A 20034-nucleotide genomic window follows, 5' to 3' on the forward strand; every position below is an offset into this window, starting at 1 on the left:
ATGCGCCAACGCCTGCTCAACCTGGAGCGCTCGCTATCGCCTGCAATTCGGGCGGTTGCGAATTCCCCGTGGGCTGTTTCGAGGCTCCAATCGGCCACTCGCGCTCTCACGCGAGAGAGTGGTCTTTTGTCCTTGAAATACCTGCGGGAGAAGTAGTGGACCCATCGGCTACATACCAGTGCCGATGGATACGAATTGCAGGAATGCCATAGATCGCCGCTATCGTTGCGATGGGTTGACGCTGACTCCCTCCAGATCCCCGGCCGGGACTTCGTCCAGCATGTCCACGTTCGCATCAACTCACTCCCGACGCTCATCAGAACGTCGCGTGGAGTGAGGCGGCATGGACAGCCCAACGCCGTGCCGGCTGTCAGCCCACCGAGACAGCCGCGCACGTCATCCAAGGGTGCTTTCGCACCCATGGTGGCCGAATCCTGAGGCACAATGCTGTGTGCCGCACATTGACCTCAGGATTCCGCAAGATCGGCTGGACGGTGCAAGAGGAGCCTTGCTTCCAAACGGCCGAGGGCAGACGCAAACCTGACTTGGTTTGCGTCCGCGAGGAGAGGGTCAGCGTCATCGACGCAGAGGTCGTCAGCATAGGTCCATCATTGGACGACACTCACGAGCGGAAGGTGCGGTATTATGCCGATAACCCTTCCCTCGTTGAGGCGATTGTCGCCCGATACAGTGTCAGGAAGGAAAACATATCGTTTTCATCCTGCACTGTGTCGTGGAGGGGCATTTGGTCGTCCAGATCCGCTGACTGGCTTTTGGACATGGGATTGACATCGGGATTGTTACGCGGCATTACTACGCGCGTACTTCAGGGTAGCCACACTAACTGGACCAGGTGGAACCGTCTAACATCGTACGGACCACCTGGTCCCTGGGATCGACGAGGGATTGGGTGAAGCACCGGCAGCGGAAACCCAAACGGGGTAGCCGTCCCCCTATGACCCTCCCCTATTGTAAATAGTCCCCAGATGGCCAACGAATTAATAAAAAATTATAGCCAAATGCCTCGTCATCTAATTAGTGACGCGCATGAATGGATTAACGAGATTCCCTTCTGTCCCTATCTACTGATCCGCCATCTTGGTTTTGTCGAGGACTGACGCGCTTCACGTCGCTCCGCGATATTTTCGAGTTCTGTGTGGAATTCCTCTCAGGAAAATTGCATCCTGTGTTCAGAAGTGTGTATCTAGTGTCAGTGAACATCCAGGGACATAAGGTTTAGTGCAGAACCCAGGAAGTACGAAGAAAATTGGGAAAAGCCGTGACGGGCGTGGTTCGCTTGACCTGTCACCGGCTTCACCCAACTTCAGCCTGCTTCTGCCTAGCTGACTGAGATTCCACGTCTGCCTGTTACACTCAAAGGATTGGAGAAGTCTTCAGATTGCATTACTCTGCTAGAGACCCCGATCGAGGTAAGTTTGTAGAAAATAAGTACTAATAAATAGTTTCTGTAAGATTACAGGTTAGTCCGCCATATTGTCGGCCATATTGGCACGCGCGCCGCACCGAAGCGCCACCTGCCTACTCCTTAGCAACACCTGGCTGACGCCATTTTGCGGACCAGGAAGAGAGACCTGACCAACACGAATTCAGTTGCGCGGGAAAATATGACCGCGGACGAGGAGACCACCGACGCGGATATGATGGTCGTCACCCGCAGGAAAAAGTACGTTCGAAAACGGGGAACGTCCTCAGGCACGGACCAGGAGCCGCCGCCAAAGAAAAACGAAGGAAAAATTGCAGCAGCTCCAGCAGAAATTGTCCCTCCCAGCAAATCGCTTAGCAGCGATAATGAAAAGGACGGTGAGGGTATCCATAACACCCGAGGCCCGGTATTCCTAATTAAGGATAAAGCAGAGGTTTTGCAGAAGAAGATCTTGGCAGTCCTCTCACCGGAATATGGAGTCGAACCTTCTACAGGTAAGTACATCCTGGCCAAAATTAACAAATTGCAGAGCTTGCTGCTAAACAGCAACCTAGAAGGTCAGGTTGCGGCGCTCCGCAACCAAAATACACAAGAGAGGCGGGAAATAACGGAAGCGGGAAGGAACCTCACCCCGACGTCACTGCAGCAGCAACAGAACATGACGTACGCGGAACGTCTTGGTATAAAATCAAAGACAGCGGAACTTTCTAACCAGAAGCAAAATCCGCCGAACGTCGTCATCATCCGCCCGAAGGACGCCACACAGTATAAGGACAGTGAGGCAACAAAGCAGGCCATAGTGACACTTGTGTCGCCGAAAAAAGAGAACCTGCAGGTTTAAAACGTCAGGCGTGTGCAGGGAAACGGCATCGCCGTAGAGACGGCCACAGCGGGGAACATGGAAGCGCTCATAAATAATGAGAAACTAAAAGCTGCAGGTTTCTCGGTCGACGTTCCAGCGAAGAGAAACCCCCGAATTATAATCTACGGTGTGCCGAGAAAAGACGACGACGAGATAATTCAGGCTATAGTGGAGCAGAACCTGGACCAACAAGAAGCGAGCAAATACAAACAGCAGATGAAAATAGCGTTCAAAACGGGGAATAAGAACAATAAAGATAACTGCAACATAGTATTGGAAACCTCAAAGGAAGTCCGAAATTTGCTCGTAAAGACGGAACGCCTGTACCTAATGTGGCAGTGCTGGCAGGTGCAAGACTTCATCGCAACCACGAGGTGTTACAAATGCCAGAGCTTCGGACACACGACTAAATTCTGCAGGGCAGAAAAGGACATATGTGGACACTGCGCCAACACTGGACACAGCTATAAAGACTGCCCAAACAAGGACAAACAGCCATCGTGCGTCAACTGCAAAAAAGCAGGAAAGCAACACACGCACAGCGTAACAGATAAGGACTGCCCGTTGCACGTCATAGCAATTAATCAGGTCCTGTCTAGAACTGATTATGGACATTAACACACATCCATCGCGAAACCGGACCGCGCAGGCCGCGCCCGCAACAACCACCACGGGAATTAGAGCACTGCAGCTGAACGCCCTGGGGTCCCCAGAGCACCGACGATAGAGGCGCCCTATTCGAGGGGCTCATCCGAGATTTGGATCAGACTCGTAGTTTTCGAGATATATCGAGAAATTTCATAGTTCCGACGCCGTACCAACATTATAAAGATGAAGAAATACCGTGGCCCCTTGCGTTGAGGTAACACTGCACTATTCTAAGCTGTAAATGCCACTTCCAGCGCAGCTGTGCAGAAGAAGAACAAGAAGAAGAAGAAGAAATATCTCGGAATATGTGCGTGACGCCCCTTTCCTTGAGGTAAATCTGCAAATATCTCGGAAACGGAGCGAGCTATGGCAAAATGTTAAGAGGCATTTCTTGTAGGAAATTAAATCTCCTACAATTTATGTTCTATGATATTTTTTGATCAGATGCGTAGTTTTCGAGATATATCGAGATATTTAAAAGTTCCGGCGCCGTACCAACATTATAAAGATGAAGAAACACCGTGGCCCCTTTCTTTGAGGTAACTCTGCACTATTCTAAGCTGTATTCACTATTCCGAGCTGTAAATGCCACTTCCAGCGCAGCTGTGCAGAAGAAGAACAAGAAGAAGAAGAAATATCTCGGAATATGTGCGTGACGCCCCTTTCCTTGGATATAATGATATTGTTATTAAATGCACATTGTTCTGTAGGTAGTAGTCAGTATATTACATTATATACAATGTAGATATAACAATAATGATATTGTTATTAAGTGTATATTACACATCAAATGCAGATAAACTAATAAAGACATTGTTATTAAATGTACATTGAACTGTAGGAAGGAAAGAGTATATTGCATTATATCTAATGTATATATAGTAACAACAATATTGTTATTAAATATACAATGATCTGAGGGAGTGGATCAGTTTATTCCATTATATCTAATGTAGATACAGTAATAATGATACCGTTATTAAACGTATATTACATATCTAATCCAGATATATTAATAATAATACTGTTATTAAATGTACATTGATCTGTAGGAAGGAATCAGTATATTACATATCTAATGTAGATATAGTAATAATGATATTGTTATTAAATGTACATTGTTCTGTAGCAAGGTATCAGTATATTACATTATATCTAATGTAGATATAGTAATTATGATATTGTTATTAAATATACATTGATCAGTAGGTAATGGATGAGTATATTACATTTTATCCATTGCAGATATAGTAACAATGATATTGTTATTAAATGTACCTTAATCTGTAGGAAGGAATCAGTGTATTATATTATATCTAATGTAGATATCGTAATTACATTATAAAAATACAGAAACACCGTGGCCCCTTTCTTTGATGTAACTCTGCACTATTCTAAGCTATATTCACTATTCCGAACCGCAAATGCCACTTCCAGCGCAGCTGTGCAGAAGAGGAACAAGAAGAAAAAGAAATATCTCGGAATACATGCGTGACGCCCCTTTCCTTGAGGTGTAACTGCAAATATCTCGGAAACCGTGCTAGCTATGGCAAAATGTTAAGAGTATTAACAATATCATTATTACCATATCTGCATTAGATATGTAATATACATTTAATACCAATATCATTATTGCTACATGTACGTTAGAAATAATGTAATATACTGATTCCTTCGTACAGATCAATGTACATTTTATAACAATATCATTATTACTATATCTGCGATAGATATTTAATATATATTTAATAACGATATCACTATTACTGTATCTGAATTAGATATGTAATATACATTTAACAACAATATCATTCTTACTAGTTCTACATTAGATATAATGCAATATACTCATTCGTTCCTACAGTTCAATGTACATTTAATAACAATATCATTATTACTATATCTGCATTAGATTTGGAATATACATTAAAAAACAGTACCATTATTACTATATCTATACTGATCCATTCCCACAGACCAATGTACATTTAATATCAATATCATTATTACTATATCTACATTAGATATAATGTAATATACTGATACCTTCCTACAGATTAATGTGATTTTTGTAACAATATCATTATTACTATATCTACATTAGATATGATGTAATATACTGATACCTTCCTACAGATTAATGTACTTTTTGTAACAATATCATTATTACTATTTCTACCTTAGAAATAATATAATATACTGGTTGCTTCGTACAGATCAATGTACATTTAATAACAATATCATTATTACTATATGTGCATTAGATATGTAATATACATTAAATAACAATATCATCATTACTATATCAGGGTTAGATATGTAATATACGTTTAACAACAGTATGATTATTACTATATCTACGTTAGAAATAATGTAATATACTTATTCCTTCGTACAGACCAATATACATTTAATAACAATATCACTATTACTATATCTTCATTAGATATAATGTAACATCTTGATACCTTTCCACAGATCAATGTACATTTAATAACAATATCATTATTACTATATCTTCATTAGATATAATGTAATATACCATTATTACTGTATCTGCATTAGGTATGTAATATACATTTAATAACAATATCATTATTACTATATCTACTGGTCCGGATTTAGAGCGCCATAATTTAAAATATAATCTAATTAGTGTTCGACAACACCATCGGCTCGGCGTTGTCGTCGGTGGATCGGTTTATAAAAACACCGACGCCGCGACAAACGTCCTACTTCGTTTACGCTCTTAAAACAGACGACACACATACCACGCGACTAATTCGCTACGGGTTCTTTACTAATTAAAGTACATAATAAAGTGCCACAAGTGAACTTGTTTATTAACAAAAGTATTGACAGTGTCAAATTCATTTTCCTGCCCGCTTTTCCCTTACTAAATTAACCGGCGTTCTTGCCTAGAGTAAAAATTAATACTCTTCGCGCAACACACGTATAGGCGGCGAACCCTCACTCCCGGCCCCCCGAGGATGGGCAATAGGTGGCCAAGATTGGTCGCCACCCATTCCAATCGGGGATCCAGGCGGTCGAAGTAAACATCGAACCGCCAGTGGCTGTCGAAATACAGGCCGAGGTATCGAAAACCCCGGCCGATCACGATCCGGCACCCGTCTACCTCGAGCCAGATCTGGGCCGGAGGGGCTACCCCACGCCGAGGCTCGAAGAACCACATGGACTCGGTCTTGTGGGGCGCCAGACCCAGCCCCCGGATCTCTCCTCGCACGATGGCGACCCCCACCTCGGCACGGCGGCAGGTCCTCAACCAGTCCCGCCCGGTGGCCAGCAGGAAGTAATCATCTGCGAATACCGTGGCCCACACCCCGGGCGGGGGGTTCACCCGCAGCGTCTCGTCGTACCCCAAGTTCCATAAGAGGGGGCCCAGTTTGGACCCCTGGGGCACTCTGCAGTCGACCTCCCTCCAGTGCTGCGTACAGCCCCGGCCGGTGTACTGTATCCACATGCACTTCCAAGAAGGCCCCGATAATCCTCTGCAGGTACGGGGGGACGTTGTAGTGAACCAGCGCCCCCCGTATCGTCCCATGGGGCAGGGTGTTGAACGCATTTGTAACGTCAAAAGAGACGCCCAGCGCCACCCCACCCCGGGACGTGGCCGACTCGGCGAGGGTGCGCACCCGCTGAATAGCGTCTATGGTGCTGCAACCCTCGCGAAACCCGAACTGGGTGTCGGCCAGATCGGGGCCAACGCTCGACAGGTGGTGGACGAGGCGGTTGGCGATGACAAGCTCGAAGAGTTTTCCCACCTCGTCCAACAGCACAATGGGCCGGTACGCAGAGGGAGAGTCTGCGGGCCGTCCGTCCTTTCGGAGGAGGACCAGCCGCCCCTCCTTCCATATCGAGGGGAACACCCCCTGCTCCAACGCGGCGCTGAAGAGGCGGCACAGCCTCGGGCCTAGGACGCCGGACGCGATAAACCAGGCGCAGCCGGGGATGCCGTCCGGGCCCGGGGCAGTGTTCTTGGCCCTGAGCCTTCTGACGACATCGTCCAGCTCCTCCTCTGTGACCCCCAGGTCGGCGGACCAGGCGACGAGCTCCGCCGGCCCTTGCTGGTGGCGCGGGTGCGATGTTCCCCCAGAACGGGGGAAGAGGGTGTCTATTACCCGCGTCAGCGGCTGGGGGCTCCAGGCTCTCCGAGACCGGCGGCGCCCGTGCACGGAGCTTGCCCAAGACCATTCGGTAAGGGCGCCCCCACGGGTCCTCGTCCAGAGAGCCCTGGAGCTCCTCCCACGCCCGTGATTTCGCGTCCCTGATGGCCTGCCTCAGGGCTACCACGAAGACCTGGTATGTGCCTCTCAGCAGATCCTCCCTCGCCGGGTCGCGGACTCGAGCCCTTCGGGCGCGCTGCCACTGGCGCCGGGCGTGCTGACACTCGGATCGGAGATTCGCAATGTCGCCCGACCACCAGTACACCGCCCTCCGGGGGGGTGGGGCCGGCGCGGGGCCCGGGGCATGGCGGTGTCGCATATTGCGGTCATCGCCCCCCGGAACCACTTAGCCTTGGAGCATTGGGCGGGACCAGGGTTTGGAGCAAAAGGTCCTGCGCCCCGGCCGAGTGGTTGGTGTTGGCGTGGAGGAATGGACCCTTAGGCCCCATTGCGCGCCGTGCCCGCTGCCGCCTCCACAGCTGCCCCCGCGTTGCTGGGGCCCGCTATCCCAGCGGGCGATGCAGCCAGGGCCTGCTTCGTGCTCGTCTTTTGGCGGGCTTCTTCCGTCCCTTCTTCGAGGAGGCCGAAGGGCATCCTCCGGTCCCCATCCTATGCCCCGCGGGCCGCCCTGAATCGGTGCACAGATGTCTTTCGTGATTTTGCGTGCGGTTACTACCTTTGCGGTTCCACCACACGGCCCCCATGGGCGTGGGATTGGGATACGCCCAATCAGCGCGTCCCCGCCAAAGCGGAGGACTACCAGATCGGCACCAGGTAATCACGGGCCCTGGTACCAGACCTCTGGTGGGGCCGAGTGACTTTCCAACACTCTACCAGCTATGCAGGCTGGTTCCCGAGCTGAGGGTACGCAGCTCACCCGCCGAAGGTCCGAGTAGAGGTCCAGACACACCACCAGGCCCTCTTGCCAGCATGCGGCCTAACCACTGCCCCCACGATGGTCCTTCCCACGACCGGGGCAGGGCATCAACCCTGAGGGCGCCCCGGTCCCGCGGTACCAGTCACGACCACGGGTGAGATCGGCGTGGCCGAAGCCACTCCCATGTATGGAGGCCCCGCAGTTTCCAGCACTGGTCAGCCAGCGATTTGGGTGCGTGGGGACGCCAACCCCCAAAGGACACGAAGCAGGAATCGATCGACAGGTCTTTCAGCCTGCTCGTATCCCCCCTGCGCCATCCTCTCGACACTCACACACTCACGCTACACATGCATACACATTCTTCTTCTTCCAAACGCTTCTCTTGCATACCCACAAAACCGTTCATACTTTTCCTTGCATACTAGCACACCACTCACATCCACACTACCATCCTCTCTCCTTACCACGCCACATTCACTCAGGTCCCGGAGGTCCTCATACATTGAACATTCAGTCAACACATGTTTCCAATCCTCTCGCTCAGCTCCACATAAACACCGCTCACTCACACTCAGACCACGCTTATACAAAAATGCATTCATACTCCCGTGCCCAGTCAACAAGAAACATGCATACACATTCGGCTCAAACTGCACACACCTCTCTGCAAACCTAACATTCTGGATATACTCATACATAACACGACCTCTCTCACTTTCATCCCATCTTCTCTGCCAACAGTCATACGCTCTTTGATTTACCATCTTCACGTAGTGCTCCACCGCTCTTCCATCTAAATCATTCGGAGCAACGATTTCATTCACACCCACGCTTCCACCACTCTCTAATCTACAACACCCACCCCTCCTTACACACTCCAGGTCCCAAGGCAAGGTGCCCATCAACACTTACATACTCTCCGTTGAAACGGTTCTACATACATTCAAGCATGCATACAATACCACTTGCTGACATCTATTCATCAAATCTCTCGCATATTCATATTGCATCACCTCGTACCACACACTCGCACCGTACATAACACATGCAACAAACAGTCCCTTATATACAAGTCTCACCACTCTCTTCCTCATACCCCATTTACTCTTCAACACTCGCCTCATCGCACCTACAACATTCATTACCTTGGTCCTCAAGTACTCCAAATGCACTTTGAAGTGCATTCTCTCACTCATCCAAATTCCCAAATACTTTACACTTACCACATACTTGATTGGTTTCCCATTCATACGCACAATCGGACGTCTACTCGCAGCCACACTACCTTTCAAAAGCATTGTCACTGTTTTACCCTCGGACATACTAACACCCACTTCCGCCCATTCACACACTATTGCCATCCACTCTGCTCCCTTTCGTTCAACTTCCATTCGGTTCTATCCCTCCACAATCAGCGTCAGGTCGTCCGCGAAGGCGACACACTTGCATCCGCATTCTCGCAGGCGCCGCAGGAGTTTGTTCATCCTCCCGATCCAGAGAAATGGACCGGAAGTGGATCCCTGCGGACACCCTCGCTCAACATCCTTCCACACAACGTCATTCGTACTACACATACACGCTACCCTCTTCTGGAAGTAACTTTTCCAGAGGGGCATCTCTTTGCAACCCGTCTCATTCAACCATTCAATCACACTACTCCACTCTAGATTATCAAACGCTCCTTTAAAATCCACAAACACTCCAAGCACATACTTACACTCACTCTCTTCCACATACCCTCTCATTCTTAGCTAAGCACTCTCCGTCGATCGGCCCCTGCGAAAGCCGTGCTGTGCATCATCCATACTATCACACACTCTCTTTTCATGCCTTTTCATCATCATTCGTTTCAGGGTTTTCCCCAGCACAGACAACAAGCTAATTGGTCTATATGACGCAGGGTCCGAACGCGGTTTCTCCGGGGACTTCAGGAGAACCACCACACACGCTTTCTTCCACTCGTCCGGAAAATATCCGGATTTCAAGCACTCATTATACAGTCTCAACAGATATCCCGGAATTACATACCAAAGCATTCGTAACATTTTCACCGTTATTCCATCCATGCCAGGTGCCTTACCCAGTTTCGCTGCCATTACTGCCTCATTCACTTCATCCCATTCAAACTCCTCTATCTCATTCGTCCTCTCACCCACAGTACTTTCTCCTCCTGACATACTCGCAGCTGGGAAGAATCGCTCCAACAGCACTTCTGCACATTCTCTCCACGTGGAATAATTCACTCCATCAACATTCAGCGAACTCATTCTCTCCCGCCCAGTCTTACCTCTACACACCCTGTACACAGGGCCCCACGGATCCAGGTTTGACGATACACTCACGAACTGTCGCCAGTTCTCTTCTTTCGCTCTCAACATCTCCCGCTTGTACTCACTCATCAAACTTTTATACCTACCCAATCGCGCATCCACATCCTCGCTTCTTCTCTTTCTCGCTCTCTGCCATAACTTTCTACTCCTTCGCACTTTAGCTTTCAGCTTCTTCAAGTCATCCGTCCACCACACTGTCTTCTTGTCATTAACTCTTTTCTTCTGTTTCATCCTCTTATCATTCGCGCCCTGGATCCATTGCATCATGCACTCAAGCATCCCATCCACGTTTGTCCCATTCCACACATCCTGATCACACGTCGATGCATACTCCATTAAATCATTCTTGTATCCTTCCCAGTCCACGTCCTTGCACACCCATCGCTTGCACACACTCGAGGCACTCTGCTGTCGCTCATCGCACATCATACTAATTAGTATCACATTGTGATCACTTATTCCCCAGTCTCCCTTAACTTCCCATTCAAAACGGCACCTGGCTGACAATTCATTCACCAGAGTGACATCAATGTCACACTGTCCCTTCGCTCCCGAGAAAGTATAATACTCACTCGGCTCATTCAACACAATCATGCCATTCGCTAACACCCATTCTTCCAAGGTCCTTCCACGCATCTCATTCTCTCTACTGCGTTCCCCGCCCTTACTATACCATAAAGGCGAGGTCGCGTTCGCATCCATCCCAAACAACACACGCTTTCCCCTCACATGCTCTTTCACTCTCTCCATATAGGTCAAGTACGGCACAATGTCATGGCCATACCTGCAGTACACTGACACTACATACAGCTCCCCAAAGTCCCCTTTGATTCACACACATACACCATATTCGTTTGTGCATTCACTCACACACATCGCTTCCACGTTCACATCACGAATAACCACTGCAGCCGTGGCAGGGTTACTCTCACAAACATACACTCGCCACGCGCTCGGTAAACCTTTCACACCCCCATGCGACACATACAGTTCTTGTAAAAGAGCAACACTCACACACTGTTCATTCATAACATTGCCCAGATCACATAACACACCATACGCTCTCTGATAGTTACACTGAAATACTCTTAAGTTCTCACTAGTCATCACTAATTCTCGCTTTCTCTTTTTCCAGCATTCTCACATAATCCGGACATTCGCAGGACAGAACCGAATGGTTAGCATCTCTGCCTTTCATCTTGCAGTTCCGACACACATGCACTCCTACACCTATCCTTCAGATGTCCACTCTCTCCACACTTCTCACACAATCTCTCTTTCACACTACATTCACGCATCATATGTCCGAAGGCAAAACACTTGTAACAGCGCATGACGTTCACAAACTCTCTCACTTTACACGCTTTCCACTTAACATACACTCGTTCTTCGCTCATCAACACATCACGCATCCTTTTCGACACCTTCACGATCACATTACCCACATCCGCACCTTTCTTGCTCACTCTACTCACAATACGCGCCCGTTCTTTAAATTCCATCTCCAGCACTCCAGCAAATTTTAAATTCTTTACATACAATTCACTCATAAACTCGTCATTCGTCATCTCATTCGCAACATCAAATACAATCAATTTCGGACCCACTCTCTTTGGCATCTCCACCTTGAGACCTAGCTCAGCAAACTTTCTGCATTCCCTCAGCATTTCCATTTCTCTTGCACTCGCCGCTTCGATCGCCACTCCTCCACTCCTAGTCTTTCGCACAGCTTTCACTCTCACATTCAGACTTCCACTCACACCACGCATCACCTTCTCTTTCACCTGCTCACTCGTCATCTTCTGATTCTCGTCCATAGCCCTCACAACTACCGCAAAAGACTTCACCTTTGCTTTCTCACTCACACAATCACTCATCACACGGTCAGACACACCAGTTACATTCTTGCCAACAACACTCGCAAAACTTTTCGACTCAGGCACACAGACATGCTCATCCAAATTTCTCCTGCACTCTTCCAGACCACCAGCCAATCTCTCATTCTTCCCAATCATTCTCATCACACATTCCTCATACTCACTTACACAACCTAAAACAAACTCACTCACTACCTTGGATTCACGGTTGGTTTCGGTAAAAAGAAATTTTCGCAGTTTCTCGCCGACCTTCCGCATTGCCCGCAGCTCCAAAAACTCCTCCCCCTCCGCCTCCGACGCATTATCATCGTCCATTTCCTCCCGCTTCCTTCTTTTCTGCGGGCTCAGACTCCTCGAGCCCCACTTCCTGCCCTTCCCAATCAGCCCTCCACCACGCGAGCTGCTCGGCGCCCCACTACCGCCGCTTCCACCAGCACCACCACATACTTTTTCCCCCCCGATATCCCCGAAATTGACAAATTTATCCATCAGGTTCCCACGAGTTGAGACGAACATCGGTCACTCCCCGGGTGACGCCCTTCCCAAGGGAGAAGGCTCTACACTCACGAGGTCGCCAGGTGTCTTGAAGAGGCCGCTAGGGGCTGGTGCACCCACCAGCCACCCCTGGCGTTAACTCCAGGAGTGCCCCTTCGCCGCGCACCGCAGCTTGAGGCTAGGGATTTTTTATAGAGGTTGTCATCCTCGCGGGCCGGCCAATGAAGGCAAGCCCCCCGTTCCAGCGAAACATGACCGCTGGTTTACGGTATGATGTGACGCCGCTGCCACCTTTTCGTCTCTCCGACCCAGGCCTTACCGGCTAGGGAGGCACTGCCAGGATCCGAAGATCCCGCCGGCATCGCCCCGGGTCATCTGCGAGGCTACTTCGACAGCAGCAAACGCCCCCCTTTCAGTCGTCTCATACGACAGGCAGGGGTTACCGTGGCTGTATTCTAGCCCCCAGCCACAGGGGAAGAATCGGTGCACAGGGGGCACCGCGGCGGGGCCGTACAGCCACTGGCTCGATGGTCCAGATCGCCGCAGTTGAAGCAGCGATCTGAACGATCGACCCCGCAGGGACACCGCTGCCTGACATGTCCAGTTTCCAGGCAGCGGTAGCACTGCAGGGGGCGAGCCGCCAGGGCTTCGACCCGTGCTGAGGACCAGCCGACCCTCAGCCTCCCCGCGCCGACGACCTTGTTGGCTGCGGTGAAGGGGCACCTCACCCAGACCCTCTCCAGGCCACGGGGTGGGGCGCGAATCTCCCCCACCTTGACCTCCTCCGCGGTGCAGGCTCCTCTGGTTGCCACCGCCGCTGCTACCTCCTCCCGGGTGACCGAATCGTCGAGCCCGTTCAGGCGGATCTCGCCCATCTTAACCGGGCCCGTCACTCTAACCTCATCGGATCCACGGAACACGATTTGGAGGCGGCTAGCCAGGGCCGCCGCCTTTGCCGCCCTCTCCGTCCCGCCGATCTCCAGGACGAGGCCACCGGTGGCCGCGCGCCTGGGCCGGAGATCGGTGATGCCGATCTCCGTTAGGTCGACCTCCTGCCTGGCCCGGATCATGGCCTGGCAGCAGGTGGTCCTCGCCCCGGGCGCGACCGTTAGGGTGACCGCCGAGGTTTTGGGAGGGCGGGCGAGGCGGGGCTTCTTAATGGCCTCCTTTGTCGCCTTGCCCCCCGCGGTCCCCTCCTTTCGTGCGACCGGGGGATGGGTCGTCCCGGCCGTCGTCCTCTTCCCCGTCTTCTTCGCAGGCGGGGGGGGGGGGGCATCTCCACACCCTTCTTCTTCGCCGCCTCTGCCTTCATCGCTTTGCGGCCTACCACCTTGGACCACGCCTCGGTCTCCTGGCGGTGGACCTCCTGGATTTTTGCCATCCTGTCGGCAACGAACGAGCCGGAGGAGACCGTAGATCCCCGTGCTGTTGCTTCTGCCCCTTCCCCTGCCGTCCAGAGCTGGCAGGAGGGGGGTCCCCGGCGGGTGCCCCCTGAGGTCGGCTACGCTCCGCGCGACGAGGGCAGCGATGCCGTCCATGAGCGCGGCCGTCCCCTACGCCCCCCCCCCCCCGTGGTGGCCGGGGCCTCGCGCTTGGTGGGGTCGTCCACGGACCGCCCCCCCCCCCCCGCGGCCGCGTGGGACGACGGTGAACGCATCGGGGCGGGGTCCTCCGTCTCTTCCAACGTGGTAGCCCTCCGATAACTCCTCTTCGGTCGGGCCTGCACCTCCAGCGGGGACGCCGGCCGCGACGCCTTCCTGGTGCCTGAGGTGGCCGGGGCTTCTTCCGCCGTGACCCTCTCGCGCAGCGCCTCCATCTCCCGTCGCAGCGTCGCAATCTCCTCGCCTTGGGACGCTATTGTGGCGTCGCGGAGCTTTAGTTGCGCCCTGAGCTCCTCCGCCTCGTGATCGTCGCGGTGCCGTTGGGCCCTCAGTCTCAGCTCGCCCACGACCGCCTCCACGTCGCGGGATGCCTCCCTGAGGGCACGGACACACGTGCCCTTCAGGTTTTTAGAGCAACCCGCGACCTTCTCGACCTTTACGGCGCCCTCCATGGCGCGCGCCACAAGGTATGGCGAGGGGAGGTGGCGCACCTCCTGCGCAATTTCCTCCGCCTCCCTCAGCCGCAGGGCCGACCGGCTTGGCTGGCGGGGTCCCGCGCCGACGTCCAGTAGCTCCCTAGTTGCCTGGAGCTCCATCTCCTCCCGCTGTAGGCGCAGGAATTCCAGCTTCTTCGCGGCAAGGGTCACGTAATCCCCCGATGTAGGGGGGCGTCCCCTCTTTGACGCAGCCGAGCTGCTGGGGGTCGTGGGCGGCACCGAAATCACCGACCCATCGGACTCCTCCTCGCTGTCCCCCGGCCGTCGCCAGACCCCCCTATCAAAGGCAGCAGAGGAAGCCCTGCTACCTCTTGAGGATCCCGCCGACATAGGTCGCGCCCTTCTGGGCCCCGGCTGCGCCGTCTCCTCGTCCCTCGCCGTCATGGCCGTGTCAGGTTCCCTTGCCTGGTTCGTCATATTTTCGTCCCGTCCTGAGTTTTGTTTAAGGTTTGTAGAATTATCCATATTCGTCCCACGAGTAGGTCGGAACCTAGGTCCGCCCAGGCAGAGCCGCCTTACCTGGGTAAGGCAGATACACCCGGGGGGTCGCCAGGTACCCCGGGGTTGGTCGCTAGCGACTGGTGCACCCACCAGCCACCCCTGGCGCTGACTCCAGGAACACCCTCCTCACCGCGTGCCGCAGCTTGGGGCTAGAGATTTTTGAAGAGGTTGTCATCCTCGCAGGCCGGCCGGTTAAGGCAAGCCTCCCGTTCCAGCGAAACGTGACCACTGGATTACGGTATAATTGCTAGGGCACTCCGGGTTCGCTACCCGCACCAGGCTGCTGGAGAACTCAACGACGCCGCTGCAACCTTGATCGCCTCTCAGCCCTGGACCTTACCGGCATGGTAGTACCTTCCAGAGTCCAAGGGCCGTAGCCCAAGGACCCCGCCGGCATCGCCCCAAGTCCTCATTGAGGCTATTCCAGTGGCAGCGATCGCCCCCTTTCAGTCGCCTTGTACGACAGGCAGGGGTTACCGTGTCTGTATTCTATACCCCAGTCACTGGGGAGGTTTTAATGGGCTTTCCTTCCCTTGGTGTTTGGTCCGCGGGAGCTATCGCTCCTACTCTCCGTGCATTCCGAAAAGTGCATGGCGAGCATTCCCCTATCCGCCACCTGGGGTCGCGCCACGTCGGGGTATCACCTCCCCACCTATCCTTGATAACCAGGTAGGTCCGTGGGCACCCTTTTTTTTTATTAACGAGGTGGGAAAAATGCATTACGCAGACCGGGCAAGTTGGAATGTGCCCGGTACTGTGGGACTCCTACCCACTTGAGTAGTTTACCCACTAAAAAAACCCACCTTGGTTTCGCCAATCAGGGCGCCTCGTCGCGAAGAAACCACGCCCCCGGAACCCCTTGTGAGCATTACTTTAGGGGCGGGACGATTTAACCGGCAACAAAGAAAACCCACGGAGGTTCCACGAAGTGTAGACTCCCGAACTAACATCTCAACCCAAATCTGGTATGGCTCTGACAGCTAACGTAGAAACTACGTACCATAATGAAATAGAACAAAATAATAATATAATAAAATAAAATATAGTCAACACCGTAACATAAAATAGGACTAGCCTAGTCACTTCTGTAAAATCAACAATAACAGTCAATAAAATATACATAAAACGTCTTTAAGTCAACAAACTTAACTACCGCCAACCACTGGGTTTCTTCCCCTTTTACGCCTAGCCCATAACCAATGGGCCAAGGACCAAATCAGTATATGTACGCCGGACAACCGGAAATTCTCGTCCATAAATAAATAAATAAATAGTCAATAAACAAATAAATAATCAATAAATAAATAAATAATCATACCAGACACCCATATATACGTATTAGGAGGTACATACCTAACCACGAGTGAGAAATTCACATAAACACTAGGACAATTAAATTATTAACAAATAAACACGTAAATAAATAATCGAGGGCGTCATGAATAATTAGTAAATAAATAATAGATAAATCCATATTATTATGTGTATAGTATCCACCCATTCACGATCTTTCACCTCTCTTTCTTTTTCTTCTTCTTCTTATTGTCCCGTCTTTCTCCTTATCTCTCTCGTAGTCTTCTTTATCTTTCAACGTCTTACTTATGTACTCTATTAAGGCAGGCCTCGTTTTTTCCTCTTTCAACACGTGCATAAAGTTTTCTTTAACTAACCGCGAGCGAATACTACTGCTAAGCTTCGTCCTGTCACTATTCCACCTGCTGCACTCAAACAAGAAATGCTCAGGATTATCCACTTTCCCTGGGCAGAACGAGCACATGACATCGTCTTTTTTCTTTATTTTCTTCAGGAAACTACCGAAGCACCCGTGACCTGATAATATTTGCGTCAGGTGGAAATTTAAGATTCCCGGCCCCCAGGAGACCCATTCTTTAACATCGGGTATCAGACAGTGAGTCCATCTTCCCTTCATGGATTGATCCCACCTCCTCTGCCACTCCTCCATCGTAGTTTTCCTCTCTCTCTCCTTTAGCCCTTCCTCGGTGTCGGTTCCTCTTTCGCGGTCTACCTCTTTCTTATCGTAAATCCTCTGCCTTTCTCTGATGATGAGATCGATCGGCGCCTGGCCCGTAAGGACACTCAAGGCGTTGTCCGAGACCGTCCCGTATGCCCTGGCCACTCGAATCAGGGCCGTGCGCTGGGTACTACCTAGCCTGCATAGGTTTCCCCTATTTTCGAGACCCTTAGCCCATATAGGGGCCACATATAACATCACCGACTCCACCACCTTGCAATACAATTTCCTGGCCAGATTTCCAGCCCCATATAGGTTAGACGTAAGCAGAGCCAGCCTGTTCGCATACTTCAACGCCCTATCACTCACCGTACGGATGTGCTTCTTATACATACTGTTCTCTTCCAGGATCACTCCGAGGTACCTGGCTTCCTTCCGCGTCGTGATCATGGATTCCCCACAATTGATCCTCAGGCCAGTCACCTTCCTGCCAGTGAGGAGGATAGCCTCTGTTTTGTGGTGGGCGAGTCCAAGTCCCTCCATCTCGTACCATCTACCCATGTTAGTGATCGTACTCTCGGCCTTCTTCACCATTCTCTCTAGGTTCTCATCAATGATTAGTATTCCGATATCATCTGCATACCCAACCAGGTACATATCTACTTCCATTACGGTCCTCAGGAGGTCATCGTACACGATGTTCCAGAGCAAAGGACCGATCACCGACCCCTGAGGGACACCGCCGAACACCTGATACCTGTGCTCAGCGTCTCTGCCTTGGTAAATAATTCACCTATCAGAAAGGTAGCTACGCAGAAAATCCACTACCTTTTTTGGGAAGCCCCTCTGCTCCATGCGTCTGATGATACTATCCCACCTGACGGTGTTAAACGCGTTCTTAACGTCTAACATCACCATCAGGCAGTGCCGGCCATCTTTTCTCGCCCTTTCCCAGTACCGCGTCAATAGTCTCATAGCATCCATTGTCGATCTGCCCTTCCTAAATCCAAACTGGTTTGGAGCCAGATCGTTTTCCTGGAGTGCTTGCACAATTCGCTCCTTGATGGTGTGCTCCAGTATTTTGCCGATGCAGGATATTATAGACAAAGGCCTATAAGCTCTTTCGGCTTTCGAGTTCTTCTTGCCTTTCGGCAGTAGAACCAGCTGACCAATCTTCCAGGCAGTTGGCCAGTATCCTCTATTAAAGCAGACATTAAAAATGTGTGCCAGCCATTTCGAGGCCTTTATGCCCATTTCTTTTGCTATAGCGGACGTCACTCCATCTGGGCCGGGGGCCTTTCTCGCCGACATCTTCCGCGCAATCTTCTGGACCTCATCCTGCGTTATTTTTCCGGTCCCAGGTAGGTAAGTCATTTCTGAATCTATGTCTGCGTTGTCCTCCTCTCCTTCATTTTCTTCTTCTATTCCTTCTTTCTCTTTCTCTTTGTCTTGGTCTTTATCGTTTTTTCTTTCTTTTCAGGTGCGTCCTCTGGTAATGGTTTGGTGATGAACAGTTTCTCTACCACCTCAGTCACTTCATCTGCACTGAGGACATCCGGTTTCGCAATGTTCCCTTTAACCTTTTTCATGATATTTTTATAGGGTCTACCCCAGATGTCCGCGTCTACGTCGCGCAGGAGCTTGGCCCAGCTCTCTTTTTTCGCCAGTTTGATTAATTTATTCAGCTCCCACTTACAGCTCCTATATTCCTCGTGGGACTTCTCCATGGCTTCCTGCATGTTCCTCGCCTTGTCCCTCGTGTATTTCCGCCTGGCTTTATTCGCAGCTGTTCTCTTCGCCGCAATGCCCTCGTTCCACCAAGGTACCGGTGTTCTATTGTCCTGGCTTTTCCCCCCATACCTGGTGTACCTATTGACCAATTTATCTACGTCCTCGATAAACTTGTCCACCTCGTACGTCGTGCTCGTCCTTGCCCTCTTGCTGTAGTTCTCGTCCCCATATCTTTTCAGGAAGGCACTCATAAACTTATCCTCTTCTATCTTTCCGTTTTTCATGTCAAACGGCGAAGCAGTGTCCGTTTCCCCGAGCTTAACCCCGTAAAGATGAAGTAGGTACTTGTGATCTGACACAAGTCGGAATGTGCCCGGTCATCCAACAAGCCGACAGATCATCCAGAACCACGGATGTCCTGAGCATGGCCAGCGCCTTACACTGACCCAACCTAACCTAGCCTAACCTTTTTTTTTTTTGATTTGACGGAAGAGGAAAATGCATTTACGCACGCGCGGGCTACCCCCTGTTCGCACTATTCGGCTAGAGGGGACCCGGGCAGTATGGGACTCGTATCACTTGAAGGGGGACCTGGCGCCCATTGGTGGGGGCAAACCCAAAGAGGCAACCCAAAGGGGGCAACCTGGCAGCCCTATCCTAAAGGGTGAGCACAAAAGATGAGGTCACAGCCCAGAAGGGGCGACCTAGCGGCGCCCAGAAGGGGCATCCGCGGCCTGATACACTGCCCACTAAAACCTCTCCCCTACGTAGGCCGCCAGAACCGTTTCATCCTTAGAGGATATCCAACATGAACCAACGAGAGCCGCAACGGCGCTTCAGCTCCCTAGCTTTCATATACGCTTTCATCTACCCTCAATCTGACATGCGCTCAGCGATCATGATAGATTGAGGATCCACGCCGTTACACCTCCGATCAAGCGGTAGGATGTTTCAACCTGCACCACGTAAGCGCAGAATTTTTCTTCGGCCACGACCAGGAACCGGAGGATTCCCA

General features: G+C 51.1%; 1 pseudogene; it reads left to right on the forward strand.

The window, feature by feature from the left end:
- Window positions 1-1108, forward strand: part of LOC123988829 — a 3949-nt pseudogene extending 2841 nt beyond the window's left edge.
- The last annotated feature ends 18926 nt before the right edge of the window (window positions 1109-20034 follow it).

The sequence above is a fragment of the Osmia bicornis genome, unplaced genomic scaffold (genome assembly GCF_907164935.1).
Source record: "Osmia bicornis bicornis unplaced genomic scaffold, iOsmBic2.1, whole genome shotgun sequence".
In the NCBI taxonomy this organism is placed as follows: domain Eukaryota; kingdom Metazoa; phylum Arthropoda; class Insecta; order Hymenoptera; family Megachilidae; genus Osmia; species Osmia bicornis.